Below are 18098 nucleotides of genomic sequence, written 5' to 3' on the forward strand. Positions count from 1 at the left end.
GGCTAGGTTGTTGGAGCTAGAGTAATGCTCCCAGTCTATGTTTGGGTAGTTGAAGTCGCCCAATATAATGGTGTTTGGAGAGACCTTCATATTTTCCAGTGTTCTCAGGTAGGCCGAGTGGGGTTCCTGGGTTTGGGAGGGTGGTCTGTAGCAGGCTATAAACTGGAAGGCAGTTTTACCCACTGTTAGTTGCACATGGATAGTCTCTGATGCTTCGTGATGTGCTACCAACCTGGAGGTGTGGGTATCTTTGACGAATATTGATACTCCCCTTCCTTTTGTGGTTCGGTCCAAGTTTTGGGGCCGAAAAGCATGGTATGAGGTATAACGTGGTAGTGCTGGGGTGCTCTCGGGAGCCTTGAACCAGGTTAGTGTTACTGCACAGATATCGATGTTCTCCATGCTAAGGAGAGTTTCGAGTGCGTGCATCTTGAGGTTTAGACTTCTGGAGTTGAGTAGCATTACTCTTAGTTTCTTATCCCTTGTGATACCTATGGAGGTGGGTTTGTCTTTTGAGCCTTATGTATAGTCATTATGTATAGTCATTATAAATGGCAATGTACAAATTCGTAAAGTGAACAATACAAGTAGCATGTCAAAATAACATTAGATGAAACAATGTCATATTAATGTAGACAGTTGCCCTGTGCATCAGACAAATAGCTTTATTTCCCTGCATCCATGAGAGAGATGTGAGGGCTGTGGCACAGGTATCACTTGCAGAGGGTCAGGGTGTTGTGTGGGGGTGTAGGAGGCCTAGGATGACCCAATAGGCTGGCAAGCTTGTGTGTGGGTCAGGAAGGGATGCAGGCAGAAAAGAACATGGTAATGTGATGTGGGTGTCTGTAGATGACCTGAATGTGGCATTGGTGTGTGAGTGTCAGTGTACACAGCCAAGATCCGAGCTCGCCCTACATGTCTGCATGCTGGACAGCTGTGAGCAGTGCATTGTAGAGCTGACAGTTCATCCTCTCTGGCCCCGAACATGTGAACTGTTTCTGCTAGGAGTTGCACTGGCATCTCCTTGCCCAGTGTCAGATGCTGTGCTACTACCTGAGGGTGACTGGTATCTGCTGGGAAGTTGTCCTCCATGGGACTACCCAGGACCATGAGCCTATGGTCTGCCACATCTGGTGTGGACAGCACACTCCCCCTCTGAAGCACTGGATGTACTGGCACTATGGGAGTGTGATTGTGCACTGCCACATTGACTCTCAGCTGATGTGGTTGCTGACCTATGTCCACAAGGCTGACACTCAACTCCAGCCAGACGTTCCATTACATACAACGTGCGTTTCAAGACAAATAGTATTTGATCTCTCTCAGACCAACATCTTTCCACTGAGTCAGTGAACTGATCCAGGGTATCAGCAACCCAATGGAGACGTTCATGGATGTCAGACTACACTGCATCCATAATCCTCAGTATTCATCTGGAGTTCCTTTCTGAATGTGCCTGTTCCTCCATGACAGCTCTAAACATACACCAAGTAACATGAGATGAGATACCTGCAACAGGTGGTGGAGGGCCTGCTACGAGCAGTCCTATTAATCCACCCATGTGGAACCTCAACAACTGTTTGGCTCTGGCCAGTGTGGACAGTCACTGAAGCCACAGTAGCCACACTTCCCTGTTCAATGTCCCCACTGTCCAACTATCCAATATCTGTGGCTACAGGGAACTGAGTATGCACAGGCATACTGTCCGTTTACGGTGATAATAAGGATGGATGAAGGATGTTAACCTCTGTGTCAAATTCAGCCTCTGCAACTCTCAGCTATGTCTCACTTTGCCCACCATCATCAGAGTCTGAGGAGACACTGACATCAGGTTGTGAAGGGGGCAAAGACCAACCTCCCTGCTCACCTGTTATAAAAAGGGAAAAACATTACATTAATACCTGCACTACTATGCTCTGCAATACTATGTCACAATATATGTTAAGCTGTATATTACCCCTGTCACTATTGCACACTTCTATAACCCACAACCTCATACAGTAGGCCATGAGGGCATTATTTATTTGGAAATAAATGTTTTTTAAACATGATTCCCATGCGCAAAACATAAATGATGTACACTGTTGACATTTTGCAAAGCTCTGCACAGTTTACAGTTATGGAAATCTGTAATGTTCTTAAAATACTGTCAAATCTGTAACTGTGGTCACAGGTACAAGGCATAGTTAGGAGTCTAAACTATGTACAGTCAGAAAATATCTGTACAGTTGGTAGTCATACAGACAGTACATCAATCTAGCCAGCAGGCCTGTGATGACACTTGACCGAATACAGTGAAGTAAATCTACATCTCTGACAAAACAGTTTTGTACTTACCAGCAGCAGGAGCATGGCCTCTTCCTATTCCTGACAGTCCTGGAAAAATGTGAGGGAGATGTAATGTACACAGCAGTGCACATGACAGTATAACAGGGCTAATACTTCAAAATGTCTCAAATTTACATTAGCTACTATGTTAACAGGTATGTGGGTCACAAACTGTGCATGAGCATAAAAATGCAGCTAACCTCTCCCCTCAAAACAGCTGACACCCATGTAACACTATGTGCATCCTGACATGCTGACTGCTTCAGTATTCCAATGCTGATCCAACTAAGCATACCTGGGTGGGGTGCTCCTCTTGAGTGGGAATGGTTCCACCTACATCCACGACATATGAGATGATGGATGCCTGGGAGCTGTCCTGTGTTGCAAGGTTTGCCAGGGATTCCTCAGTGGCTGACAGAGGTGGTTCTGCTGCATGTGCACCACCAGTGACCTGAGGATCCCTGGCTAAGTCTGCTGCATGTCTGCGTGCCAGGTTGATCATATCCATCACATGGTGTCACACCTGCTCATATGTGTGATTCTGGTGACCCACAGCATTAATATTGTGAACCAGTTCATCCCAAAAGGCTGTACTCTCCTGTCTATTTGCCCTCCCTCTGGATAGCAGGACTTGGTGGTGTTGTCTCAAGGCCTCAATAATGAGGTAATTTTCAGCTTCACTGAATGGTGGACATCATCTGGCATGCATGATATCTCCTAAAATACAAATAAATGAGAACACATGTTGGGATTGCATATGTCAGAGTACAGTATGTGGTGATACAGCAATAAAGAAAACCTATTGGTATTCCCCACTTGATTACATATCTCTTAATCAACAGTGTGCCAAACATACAAAGGTTGTGGAAGCAAGTAGGATAGTAGCATAGTGGCCCAATGTTGTTTGTGAAATGAAAGATACTTATGTATGATCACAAAGGAAACACAGGTTTCTGTTGTAGTGTGTCTCATAGCAGGGGGAAACACCCACCCATAACATATGTATAATCAACAGTGCCAACAAAATTGCATAGTACTACTACAACTGCTAACATAGGGAGTATTCAGGGGACTTGTGTACCTAGTTAATACAGAGCATTAACCTTTGCTGTACTGTACATACTCTGTAGGTATAACACAGCTGGAAATCACAGGCATGTCATCATTACATTTGTAAGAAAGGCTTACTGATGTAATCCCAATTCAGACATATCCATCATGTTGAAAACAAAATACCTGATGGAGTACAAAACTCCTCTTTTGAAAGATACAGCTATATGTGTACTGTGTGAATGAGTTCAGCATACAAACTAATTCTCATACACAATGGTTTCCCTAGCTAGGTGTTTGCCTTTTTAAGATAAGTCTCATTAGCAGCTGATGCCTCTGAACCAATCTGTGGTTCAGGAATACTACATGCAGCATGCACAGCTGATTTGTAGTATAATCCGCCAATCCCATGCAACTACTCAGCTGTATAAAGGCCTCAATGTAGATTCCATCCCCTTTCTCACATTTGGGTTGATAATTGCTGGGGTAGGGATTACGTCAGCAGAGAGTGATTGTTTGTAGCAGCTACTTGTTACATACACATGCGTGTGTGCTCCAGGCTGAAATTGATGCTGCTGTTACAGGCAATAGGCATAATTAAAGAGGCTGCAGAATGTGCAGGGCAACAACACTTAAGTGTAACTGTGTGACCTGTGGCAGCCTTGGTGTACAGCCAAAGCCTGATTGAGGGAACCCCTCCTACTGGAGTGTAAGGTATGTGTTTAAGGTAAGTTTGTTAGCCAAAGGGGTCATTAACAGAATGAAGGGAAACATGCTTGTCATATCCTAGAACAAGGTAGGGGGTACATTAACCAGTATGTTAGCTATTCAGATAAGTGCCAAGTCATGTGTAATGTCATGGTAGTCATTTGGAATGTGTGTGCTGGCAACCATTGCTTCTAGCATGAGCTCCATATTTGCATGTAACTTGTGTTACTGTGGTTGTAATATCACTAGCAAATCATTGTGGGCTGCAGTCTGATATGACTGCCTTATTTGAATTACATACTTCAAAATCCTCTGGGAATTCATATTGATGCATGACCTGACATTCTATGCACATGCTAGTCTTAGAATAGGAATAATTTAAATGTGAGCCTATCTGTAGTCCTTTGACTGCCATTATTTAGAAGCAGACATTCCATCTGTACTGCTTTGGGTGGATAAATAGGTGATGACACAGTCATATATACAGAATTTATACTGTTGATGTACACAAACATGTATTTTAAATGCTAGACACAGCTGTGTTTGAACCCAGGACCATGTGGACCAAAAAAATCAATGTTTTCACAGCATTTAACCAATTGAACTACTGAGTCACTGTTATAGCAGGTATATTTTTACATGTTGAACATATAACTGCACACTTGCCTGTGTTGCATACCACACTAGCAGCTATTTTTATGTGTATGGCTCTATAGTAAGTTTACCACCTGTCCCACTTTGCGAGGGACAGTCCCTCTTTGGCCAGTTGTGTCCTGACAAAAAATTGTAAAAATGGCAAATGTCCTGAGATTTTAGGACAAAATTATTTCTTATATTTTATGTAATAGTTGCATAAAACAGTTATTCTGTATCTGAAATACCTAAATGTTATAAGAAACAGAATAAGCAACTAAAATGCTACAAGAATAAGCTTTTATTTAGGCAAAAAAGTTAAGTTCTGTCCTTTTTACTGGCAGTGGGTATGTGTTGGCCTGTAAAATGTTATGTTTGTACCAAAAATTCCCATTTTGGCCATTTGAAAGGGTGGCAACCCTACTCTATAGTAATGTGTTTCTCTACCGGAGACACAGTTACACTCTTACTCATGTAGCAGGTGTATTTTTACACATTGTAGATATAATTGTAGTTACCTGCTGTTAGATACCTCACTTACATCTATTCTTATGTGTATGGCTTTATAGTCATGTATTTCTCTACTTGAGTCCCAGTAACACTACTATTTTTCTATTCATCTCATAGCAGATTTGTGCAATGTGGCGTGATGTGCATCACTTAACCCTCTCAATGATAGGAACTTGACAATTACTATATTTTTCTTAAAACACCCATGTCAATTAACAGCTGTGTGGCTTGGCAGGTTGATGAACTGACCTGCAGGTGGGATGGTCCTGAGTTTGAAAGAGGGCATAGGTGTACATTTTGAACTTGATTAATACTTTTTCATAAACATATATCAATATAGCGCCGTTTAGCTTAGCTTAGCGATGCTGCACATCATGTAGTGTCACACAAAATAAAGAAATGAAAAATGGGGATATAGGCAGTGGTGAAATGGGGTGCAATCAGAGGGAAAAACATACTAAAATGCAAGTAGGTATGAGCAGGAAGGGTGTAGAAAAGAGCCATAGCTATCCATTTTTTGTACAGCAACAAGTGTGCACTTCAACAGATTTTTTAGCTGAATTTGGACTGTCACCTCCAGAGAGAGGGGTGAGGACAACATATGTGCATTGTCAAGTCAATTGGACCAAATTAAGTGCATCCAGTGGGCACGTGTTCAAAATGGAGAGCTATGTATGGGAAGATTTTTTTTTTTTGGGAAAGGTGCCCGTTTTATTTTTTTAAGGTGAGAGTGTAATGTTGGGGAAGGTGCATAGGTTTGTGTGGGGGAAGTAAGTTGAGAAAATGAGAGCTTTTACAGGCAGACAACACAGACAAGTCAGCACACAGCACTGGTGTGTGACACAAGAAGGGAGGGATGAACAAGAACACCTTGGTGTTGTGGAATCTCAGTCCCATGGATGTCAGACACTGTAGAAGTGTGACTCAAGTCCTCACCCATGGGACTGTCAGCACTGCAGCTTCACTGCTGCTGTGGAGGCAGTGGTTAAAGCTAGTGCCTGGGGTGAGGCTGCCCCACCAGGATGGATAGCATGCTTTCCATCTGGCATAGGCATGCACCAACAGTTTGATGCAGGTGCCCACGCAGCATGCCTGGCAGTTCATCACTGGTGACATAAGCCCTCCCTCCACTTCCACTCCTAGAGGGGGAACCACCCACAGCCTTTGGTGTGGAACTATCCAATAGAGCAGGTAGTGCAGGGACAGTGGAGGGGGCTCTACCAGGCTGTGGCCCAGATGTGCTGGGTCCTAGTGCCGTGGCTGGGGGAGCCAAGGCTGGTGGATCATTTGGAACCAGCCTACCCTGTTGCACTGTAGGAAATTAAATATAAAATTAAGATAAAAAATAAACATAACCTAACAAATGTAAATATAGAAAATAATAATGAGTAATGGAAAGAAATACAAAGGAAGATAATGAAAAAAAAAGATAAATGTAAATGAAAGTATTTTAACAGCAGAGCAACATTAAATTATACATAAGGCCAACATAAGAGGTGATTACAAATAATATGTTAATATCAAATCATAAAAATAAATAAATAAACTAATAAATTAAAGAAGAGAAGGGGTGGGGTTGATAGAGAAAAAAAGAACATTAGTAACTTCACAGATAATATAACTACACAGATTACTACTACATATTCTACATATGTCAGATTTCAGTTGTGAGAGCAGTGACTGCTAATATTGTATAGATGATGTTGCATGTTTTGGGAGGGTGGCCTATTGGTTAAGGTGTTTGCCTTACAAACACAAGGAGCAGGGTTTGAGTCTCACAAGGGGTAATTGGCTATGCTTAAAATGGCTCACAAGGGCAGTTAGCTTAGTATTAATCTGTGAACCATTACATAGCTCTCAAACTGTTAGCATGGGACATTATGGGCCAAGCCCTACCAAATGGTGCTACAAAGGCACAACTCCATGGAACATTTTTACATAGTGTGCACATACATTAGTAGCAAGGTGTTCTGATAATATATTTGCCATTAAATTGCATTCCAAGTAATATCATATATTTGCAAATCAAGGACTAGGCATATGGAGCAGTAATCATTACATTCTGTAAAATTCATGACAGTTGAGAGGTAAGTTTGTGTACACTAATTACACTAGGCAACCAGTCATTTCTCAGTTGGCTGTCATGGGATTAGAACCCACAAGCAGTGACTACAGGAATAATGTGCACTTCATTTGAATATAACGAATTCTCAAAGTACCATCTCATTTAAAACCTTTATTGTGACATGTTGTGTGAAATCGTACATTTACACACATGCATAACGGCGACTGGTGTCGTACTGAAATCCACAAGAAGTGACCACAATAATAATGAGCACTTTTTTCTGAAAACATTACTTATCAAAGCGCCATCTCCTTTTACACTTTATTGCTTAATGCTGCCTCAAATCTGGCATTTATACACATGTATTATCTGTCTAGGACTTTTGTTAACTTACCTGTATGCCCTGTTCATTCACTGAGTGCTGTCTACAGCATATATCAGCCAAAATTATCAGAAGTCAAGCTTGACCCTTACTCTGGGTATTGCACTACATTTATTCCTGACATTTGTTGGCACATTTTTTATTCATTTACATGAAGCAGTTGACTTGAATCAGATTAGAACACACATGAAGTGAATACAGGAATAGTGAAAACTTTGTTTGAAAACATTACTTATCAAAGCACCATCACCTTTTAAAATGTATTGATTAATGTTGCTTCAACTCTAGCATTTAGACCATAGATAACTGTCTAGGACTTCTGTTAACTAACCTATGTACCCTGTTCATCTATTGAGTGCAGCCTACATCATTTTCAGACAATGAGCAGACCAAAACAGTGACTCTTAATCTGGATAGACTACAACATTTGCTGATGGTTGGAAGTTATGTACACAGTACTGTATGCTGACTTTCTCTACCATTTCAGATATGTGCTGGCACATTAATAAAGATATACAACGTCCCAGGTATGTCATACCTGACTGTTAGGACCGCAACATCTGTATTTACTTTACTGTACTATTAAGTTAGGCATTAAGTTATTACTTGGATGATTTTCTTACTTACCACATGCTTGCCTCATCTTGGTCAGAGACCCAGCATGGAACTGTACGTTGCAAGCCCTCTCTTCTGCAGCTGTGATAAGAGAAGCAAACCATTATGCATACCAGTTTTGCACACATTCAGCTTCAATATTTATAAATTACTGGAAAGCATACTTACATATCTGTGGGGTGTGCCCATCTCTAGCATCTTGTAGCCAGGTGTCCAACGTTCCCCTCTTCCTATGTTTTAGGTCATTATAGTGGTGAAGACACAGCTCACCAAAGCGGAGGATACCAGTAGCACTGGTTAGGTTCCTAGCCAAATGATCCCAGGCCTCAGACTTGCACTCTGAGGCCTTGTACTCACCCTCCAGAAGCCGTGGTCCATATATCTCTACCAAGAGTCCATTAAAAACTTTGGATGCCTGAACACCCCACTTTTGCTCCTGAAAATGCTCTTCTTCACCAACTCCATCAGCCATATCCACAGTCAAGGTCAGGCTCCAAGGAATGATGTGAAATTCCTGCCTATTGGCCTTTATATAGGCTGCATTCCTGCCTTGTGCAGCATAGTGTAACTTTCAAAAAAAGCACTGCATTGCTTAGCATCGTGCAAACTCACAAATCCATGTTTAAGTGAAGCTTAGCAACATGCAACTTTTATAACCATTTCCAAATGTAACAATTACTAAATGTAAAGTCAACTGCTGTTTCAGTCACCTGATACAGTTTCACAGCACTATATTTATAAAGTATTACTACCTAGGACTCAAACCCGGGACCTATTATACTGTACATCATGACTCAACTTCTCTAGCCACTGGGATAATGCAGGTAACTGAAATATCTGCAGATATACTGGGAAGGTGACTGTAAGCATAAATCAGCTTCACTGAGTGGTTTTGCCTGTTATTAAGTATGACAGACTGACAAAAATCGAATATATCTAGTTTCTATTTTTAACTGTCTAGCAGATCTGCACTGTTTAAATACAGCTCGCTACACCTAGTTAAGCAATGTACCACATCATGCAAACAAGCACATGTAAAAAAAATTAATTTCAAATGCATCCACTTTCTATTTTTAGATGTCTAGCGGATATCTACTGCTTTAGTACACTGTGCTACACCTAGCTAAGTGGCATGCCGCATCGTGCAAATAAGCACGTGAAAAATAAAAAATAATAAATAATAAAAATACAAATAAAAAAATAAAAGAAGGATAAATTTAAATTATTAACACTGAATGCATTTGGTTTCTATTTTCAGATGTTTAGCAGATGTCTGATGGTTAATCAAACAAAACTAAGCATAGCTAAGCAACTTGTAAAACCACACAATCAAGCAGATAAATATTAAAAAAAATTGCAATTTAATAAAATAAAATGCTGGCACACCTTTTGGTCCAGGTTAATGGACTGAAAGATACGCCATGCTTACCAATTGTCCAGAATTAAGGGACAGCCTGTAAAGTCAGTCTTACATGGATTCAATATCCATGCCGCTGTCATCTCCCTCACCAGTGCAATATAATTAATATGTATGGCGAGCTGCCGAGGAGGAACCATGGCCATGTACATGAATACATTCTGTATAAGCTCTACACGGAGCCTACATGGATTTTATTGAATCCAGGAAAAGGTTTTATTTTTTTCAGACACCAAGTCATCTTGCTCTGAACTCTCACCAAATCTGCTTTTCTCAACTACATTTGGAGAAGTTATTCAGAATGGTAGAATTTGATCTCCTGACTGCAACCTCCAGTCGCATTTCTGATGGATCTTTGACAAACCATTATAAAAAAAGAATATGGTCACGTTGAAATAGAAAAACGTGCATTTTGGATGCATATTTTCCAGTTTAAATAATAAAAACAAAGTACAGTTCTTTTTTTTTTTCTTGTTCTTTTTTTTAAGTCATGTGTACAAGACTCTAAAACGGGGATGTGTGCACCTCTTCACTTAGGTCTAATTCTGCCACTAAGTGTGCACATACAAGTCCATGTATCCAAGTACAAATGTCATTGTAATTTGAGACTCCATCAACAAGCACATTAACTCTGTACTCACTGGTCTGGGCTGGGCAAAGACAGGGTGACATCGGGCTTTGTGATACCAACATTTAGAATATCATGACTACCATAGAATCCCTCACACAGGACAGACATGACTACAGCCTGGTGATGGCTCATGTATGTGTGAATGATCTTGGCCAAATAATTCAGAAAGGCATCTAGAGGAAAATATTTACGTTTGCTAAGCATGTGTCAAATACAGGTAAGAGTCTGACCATGAGCACAATGCTGTCATTACTCAGAATGATTCTCAGATACAAAGGTAAGTTCATTTGATTTAATAGTTCCCTAAGTAGTCGATTGCATTCTGGTAAGATCTAATACATGTCAGTGTTGAACAAAATAATCAGAAGTGTAACTTGCATTGCCAAAGATGGCCTGCCTGCAACTATTATTCCTTAATTCCACTCGTGTCCCTCTTGTACAGAGGTAATAGGGGCTGATATTTGTGGCTGCTTCAGACAGAGATATAGACAGACACTCTTAGGAACAAGGGTTAAACTTGGCTAAGCTTGTAAGGGCCCTAGGGCCATTAACATAGTAACCTCCTATGATCTTATGATAATGGACTTCAAATTATCATGAACCAGACCAATTATTAATTTATAGCATGTTATAGGTCATCTTCTACATCCTATGATGACTATGAAAGATTTCTCAATGCACATACTGAACTAGTCATCAGTAAAATAGATTTTTGGTGGGAGACTTTAATTATCCATCAACTAACTTGTGAACTTATATATAAAGGGTGAGTGCATACAAATAATCCTAGATATTTTAAATGCTACCTCCCTTGTACAAGTAGTTCACCAGCCACTTATGGTCCACATCTTCTTGATCTTGTCCTCACTAACTTTGTATTTACTTGTACTACACCTTTAGTATCCTCATGCATGGCCAATCACAGCCTAGTAATTTTCTCCTTCAAGGCAAATAAAGCCACTGAAATGAACACCTCTGAATTCATGGACTTTAAAAACACAAACTTATTAAAACTATATGTTAAGTTCTCAAAATATTCTGCAAGATTTCTAGACTTCATGTAGCCTCAACTGTCATGTATATTAATGAACTGTACTACAATCTAACAAATCACATAAAAGGGGTCCCAGTATAAACAAAACATGTTAAGGAATGTACAGACAAACCACTTTGAAGTAATGCCAGCATACACAAGCTCTTTAATAAAACAAAAGAGTTAACTAAAGCCAATAATAAATCAAAATGTACTCATTTAAAGTCACCAACAAAAATATGAGCAAAAATCTAGAATATGTCTTAATCTTTAAAGCAGAAAAAGCTACAAAAACATGGTGATTTCGTTAAGCACTAATAAAGGATTGTTTTATAAATTTTAACTTCAGAAGTGCATCTCCTTTCATCTGGTGCCCCCAAATGCCCTTTTTTTCAGTTTTTGTGGTTGTTGCTGTTTGAGGTCCTTGGGCACTATATTCTTTTCTGTTTTATCTTTAGATTAAATATTGGTGCCAATGCACCCTCACTGAGCCCCTGATAAAACTGCTCAACTTAAACATTGTTAAAGGGCATATTCCTGAGATATGGAAAACAGTTATTTTTATGTGAAACCATTAAAAGGCCCCACATCATATCCCCAGCATTGTACAGTTGCCAGGGATTTCTTAAGTCCTGTTATGAAATCTTATTGCTTTAAACCCAAACCATTGTTTTTTTCATAGGCCGATCATGTCTACTTACTACAGACCAGTTGTCATAATGGTTAAGGTCCTCACAACATATGCACACGGTACAAGGTCTGATCCTGACTTTTGGCCAATGCTTGTTTGGAATTTGCATGTTATCCCTGTATCTCTGTGGGGTTCCTCCCACCCCTGAAAAACATGAGTGATTTCATCTCAAACTCACCAATGAATGGAACTGTGGGCAGCAACACAGACACTACAAAGTACCATTTGCTTTGGGCATTTACTGTGGTGCACATTATACTCAAGATAGAAGAACTCAGATCACAGACTGTGTGCCATGCCAAGGCTAGCCACTTGACAGTGTAAAATATGGCTCTAGGTGATTTGGTCATGTTGACTAGTGTGTGTAGTTACCATTGATAAGGGAATTGAGGATCTGGCCTACTCTGACCTGGATTTGCCTGAGTGAAATCTGGATGTAAAACCAATCAACCTGCCAAACATAAGGCAGTGAGGGATTTAATGATAGAGCAGTATTTATAATCTCAGTCTATGTCCCACAGCAGGGTTGTGATAGTGAGGAAAAGAGTGCATTCAGACAACATTTGTAAGATTTAATAGATAAAGCAGGATAACATGAATTGTTCTTGATAATGGGTAATTTAAATGCACATATTGGGACAGATAGGATATGAGGACTGCCTGGGCCCATGGGTCTACATGGATGGAGCATTAGGAATGAAGAAAGAGAGGCCATTCTAGACTTCAGTCTGGCAAATGGCTTGATAGTAGCCAACACATGGTTTAGAAAGAGAGACAGTCAGAAGATCACATACAAAAGTGACCAACAGCAACTCATGTAGACTTCCTTCTAGTAAGGAAAGGGACTGGGGTGGAATCAATGATTGTGAAGTCATTCCCAGCAGCAGCCCACAGCATAAACCACTGTTTGCCCACAATCACCTACAAGCAGTGGTCACAGAAAGCTCTAAGGTCAACACAGACCAGGCTGAAGACCTGGAAGTTGACTGGAGAGAACGTACAACAGTTGGAGGAATTGCTCAGGGCTCAAGCACCCCAAGAAGAGGAGAAAATAGGTGGAGTTGAAGAAGAAGAATGACAGCGCCTCAAAACAGCATGTGTGAGGACAACAGAAATAATACGGTACATAAGGAAATCTGTTGGTGGAATGGCTGGCTCCTGTTTTCCTGCTTTAAATAACCAGTGTTTGAACTGGTTTATGCTTGTTTGCTCAAAGCTGCAGTGAGCTAGACCTTCTGTACTTGCTCTACTGTTTTTCAAATACCTGCTGAGAGACTACAAAAGATAAGTGCTTATTTTCAACCGTTTTCTGCACTCCTGATTAACTAAAACAATATTTGGTTCATATCTGTTTGTTTAAACTGTGCAACTGTATTTTACTGTATTTTTAGATTGTCTGCTAATTTAATTCTTCTTACAACTGTAATTACTGTTCCTAGCATGTTCTGTTCATTTTGCTCCTTGCTGCACTTGAAAAACCCTAGCATAGACTAGGTTTAGCTTTGCTGAATCTAGTACTGTTTGTAAACTTTGGAGCTTGTAAAACAGTTAATCTTTTGTCTGGAGAGGCCCAGCTGTGCCTGCCTTGGAGGATCATACATGTTGGTCTGATCGAGCTGGAGTTACTGGTGCAGGGGTCTGTTTATGGCATTTTGATTGGATAATTTGAACTTTAGCTGGTTCCTGTTTTTCTACTTTAAATACCGGTGTTTGAATCAGTTCCTGCTTGTTTGCTCAAAGCTGCAGTCAGTTAGGCCTTCTGTCCTTACTCTGCTGTTTTCAAGATACTGGCTGAGGGACTACATATAAGTGCTTATTTTCAACTGTTTTCTGCACTCCTGATTAACTAAAACAATATTTGCTTCATATCTGTTTATTTAAACTGTGCAATGGTGTTTTACTGCATTTGTTAGATTGTCTGCTGATTGACTTCATCTTACAACTGTAATTGCTGTTCATCTGCTTGTTCATTTTGCTCATTGTTGCACTTGAAAAACCCTAGCATAGAGTAAGTTCAGGGTTGCTGAATCTAGTTCTGTTTGTGTCCTTTGGAGTTTGTAAAACATTTAATCTTTTGTCTGGAGAGGCTAAGTTGTGCCCTATTTGGCAGAAGGTGCAGTCTGGTCTGATCTAGCTTGAGTTACTGGTGCAGGGCATTGTTTAGGGCATTTTGACTGGATAATTTAAACTTTGGCTGGTTCCTGTTTTTCTGATTTAAATAGTCAGTGTTTGAACTGGTTTATGTTTGTTTGCTCAAAGCTGCAGTGAATTAGGCCTTCTGCCCTTGCTCTACTGTTTTCCAAATACCTGCTGAGGGACTACAAAACATAAGTGCTTAATTTTCAACTGTTTTCTGCACTTCTGATTAACTAAAACACTATTTGCTGCATATCTGTTTGTTCAAACTGTGCAACTATATTTTACTGTATTTTTAGCTTGTCTGCTAATTTAATTCTTCTTACATCTGTAACTACTGTTCATCTGCTTCTTCTGTTCATTTGACTTGTTGCTGCACTTGAAAAACCCTAGCATAGACTAGGTTCAGGGTTGCTGAATCTAGTACTGTTTGTGACCTTTGGAGTTTGTAAAACCATTAATCTTTTGTCTGGAGAGGCCCAGCTGTGCCCTCATGGGAGGAAGGTACAATTTGGTCTAATCTAGATAGAGTTACTGTTGCAGGGCTCTGTTTAGGACATTTTGATTGGATAATTTGAACTTTGTCTAGCTCCAGTTTTTCTGATTTATATAGCCAGTGTTTGAACAGGTTTGCACTTGTTTGAGCATTGTGCAGTATGGCACACTACTGTGCAGAGGAAGTGCCAGTTACAGATGCCTTTTCTATAGCCTCACAAATATTACTTAAACCAGAGCTCTTTGCACCTAAACCTATTAATACCTGTCCCTGCTGTATTCCCTCTTCAACTGTTATAGCCAGATCAAGATTATTCCCGGGACCATGAATGATCAGTTTCCCTCCTTTTCTCCTACCAGCCTGGTTGACATGGGCCTACTGAGACAGTGTAGTAACTGCCTCATGCACACTGACAGCCCTCTACTTCTAACTGCCTCATATACACTGACAAACCCCTACTTCTAAATCATTCCTGTGCCATTTGTGAGAGATGCACCTACATTATGAATCTCAAATCACAGAGTATTCATGCAATGGATAGAAATACGGAGTGGGTTGTCAGCCCACCTACCGCAATTCCTGCTCATAACTCACAGTGTACACATAGACCAACATATGCGGAGGTACTCAGAAAAAAATTTACCTAAACACCAGATACCTCCAAAACAAAGAAATACAAAACCAGCCATGACATCCAAATGCAAACAATACACATAATGGCACAAGCATGAGTGTCTCACCATCAAAACCATAAAGCAATGCACACCCACTCCAAATATGTTAGTCACACGAGACTGTGTAGTGAAACACACAGACATCCTTCTTACCAGGCTGAACAAAGAGAAATTTACAGTCAGCTGTCTTTCTGGTGCCAAGTTTCGTCAGATAACACAGCCACTCAAGTGTCTTAACAACCAGTACCATTATGATTCGGTCATAATACATGTTGGCCTGAACAACTTGAGAAGTACCTCCCTGGGCTACATGAAGAGAGATATGATTGAACTCTATGATTGTATCACAGTCAGGTAAGTCCCTAGCCTTGAGCAGCATATTACCCGCACCTAGGATGATACCACAATATAAACAGAAAATCATTGACTTCAATAATTGGCTTAGTTTCTGGTGTCAGTCTAAGGGGATCCAGTTTCTGTCATCCTGTGATGACATGATTGATAGACCTTAATGCTTTGCCAGAGATAGTACTTATCTGTCACCCCTGGGATTCTGGCTACTGGCAAAGGCTATTGCCACCCCTATAGTGCCTTTTTTAGACAAAGTTACAAGGACAAAACTCCCAACATAAACATTTTATCATGTTATGCTGTTAAATGCTAGGAGCCTTAGCATGAAACTGCACTCACTGGAAGCAGCCATCACCCTGCAAGATGCATACATTTGTGCAGTCACGAGACCTGGTTCAAGGCTGTGGAGAGCAGTCCAGCCATACAGCATTACACCTCCTTCCACATGTTCAGACCCCAAACTGTAGGCATGAAATCTAAAGGAGGCAGTGTATCAATATTCACTAATAAACACACTTCTAGATTGCTTAAACAGTATGATTCCCTGGAGATACTTCAGGTGCAATTAGCTGTTTGTAGGATACCTATTCAAGTCATTGCCAGCTACAGGACCCCCTCCATGAGTCAGGACACCCACATTGCCTATCTGGATCTACTTGAGTCTATCAAGCTACATCTGAACACCATGGTTTTGGGTGACTTCAACTATCCATCCATTAACTAGGTAAATTACTCATGCTCAAACTCACTTGCCCAAAGGTTCCTCAACTTTGGCAACTCCAATGCCCTGGACCAGCTGGTTGACACCCCCACAAGGGGCACCAACATCCTGGGGGGACCACTGTAGTACCCCCACTGTGAGATCTTCCCTGATGAGATCTGACCACAAATCAGTCTCATTCGAAGTAACTATCACACATGACCCCCCCAGCTGAAATTAGAATAAAAAACATCTCCAAAGCAGATTACAACTTCTTACAGGATGGTATATCTTTACTGCACCTCCCCCCTCAGATGGAACTGGCAACTATGCCAAGTTCTACACCAATGCTTTATGCAAACACCTGTATAACTGCATTGATGTAGCCATACCAGATAGGAGCAAAACAAGCTATTCAAGGAAGAGCAAACCTGCCTGGTTGGCAATGGCCATTAACAGGCATTACAATAAGAGAAAGAAATTGCTGTCTAACAGTAAAAGGGAGTGAGCCCTAAACTGGAAACACTCCATCTTCAGCTTAAACAAGCAAATAAGACTTTTTGTGAAGTCCTCCAAAACAAATTATGAATCCAAATTAGCTTCCTCAACTAAGGACACTCATAAGGCATTCTTTAGTTACATCTGTAACCTAAAAGGAAAGGCCCAGATTTGCGCAAAACTGGTAGTTAATGATACTACATATACTAAGTCTGTGGAGCTAAACAGTGAAACCTGTCTCCACCACACGTACCCCATGACATCCCTACCACCTGTCCCCTACCTTGCATCTCTAAAGACCAGGTCATAAATGCCCTCTCCAAGGCCAAAAACACAGCATCTATGGGACCTGATATTATCCCTTGCTGTGTCCAATATGGGCTACAACAATAATTAGCAACACCATTGAGTACTCTTTTAAATCATAGTCTAAGCACTGGCTTCATCCCAGCTGAATGGAAAATGGCCACCGTCATTCTCTTGCACAAAGTGGTGCTTCCACTGATCATGGGAACTATGGACCTATTAGCCTGACTAGTGTTATCTGCAAGGCCATGGAGTAACTCATCATGGACCTTATCAACAAAGATATAGGTACTCTCCAAATACTTGACCTTACTCTGTTTGGATTTGTCAAAGGAAGATCTTGCTTGTTAAACTGGGTGGACCTATTTGAGCTAGTCCCCAAGCCCTGGATGAGGGGAAATCCATGCATACAGCCTACCTAGACTTAGTCAAGGCTTTTGACACTATACCCCACTCGGACATCATTGACAAACTCACTCAGCTAGCTATCAACCATTATATCATTAGGTGCTTCTATAAATGGCTCACGGATAGCACCCGAAAGTCAAAATAGGGGAATCCACCTCCAATAGCAGACTCATAACCCATGATGTTCCACAGGGATCAGTCCTGGGACCTCTACTGTTCAGAACCTATTTCTTCAAAGTACAAGCAAAACCTAAAGGCCTGTGGCTGACAAAATTTGCTGATGATTGCAAACTGGGAGCAGTCATAGAATCTCCAAATAATGTCAACATCCTACAAGAGGGTCTCATGCAAACAAATGATTGGTGCCAAAGTCACGGCCTTAAACTCAATGCAAAAAGGTATTATCATCCCTTTTGGTAAGGGTGATGGTCCTGCTAACTACCAAATCAATAGCAACACCCTAAGT

The sequence above is a fragment of the Protopterus annectens genome, chromosome 2.part2 (assembly GCF_019279795.1).
Source record: "Protopterus annectens isolate FY-2018-M chromosome 2.part2, PAN1.0, whole genome shotgun sequence".
Taxonomy (NCBI): domain Eukaryota; kingdom Metazoa; phylum Chordata; order Ceratodontiformes; family Protopteridae; genus Protopterus; species Protopterus annectens.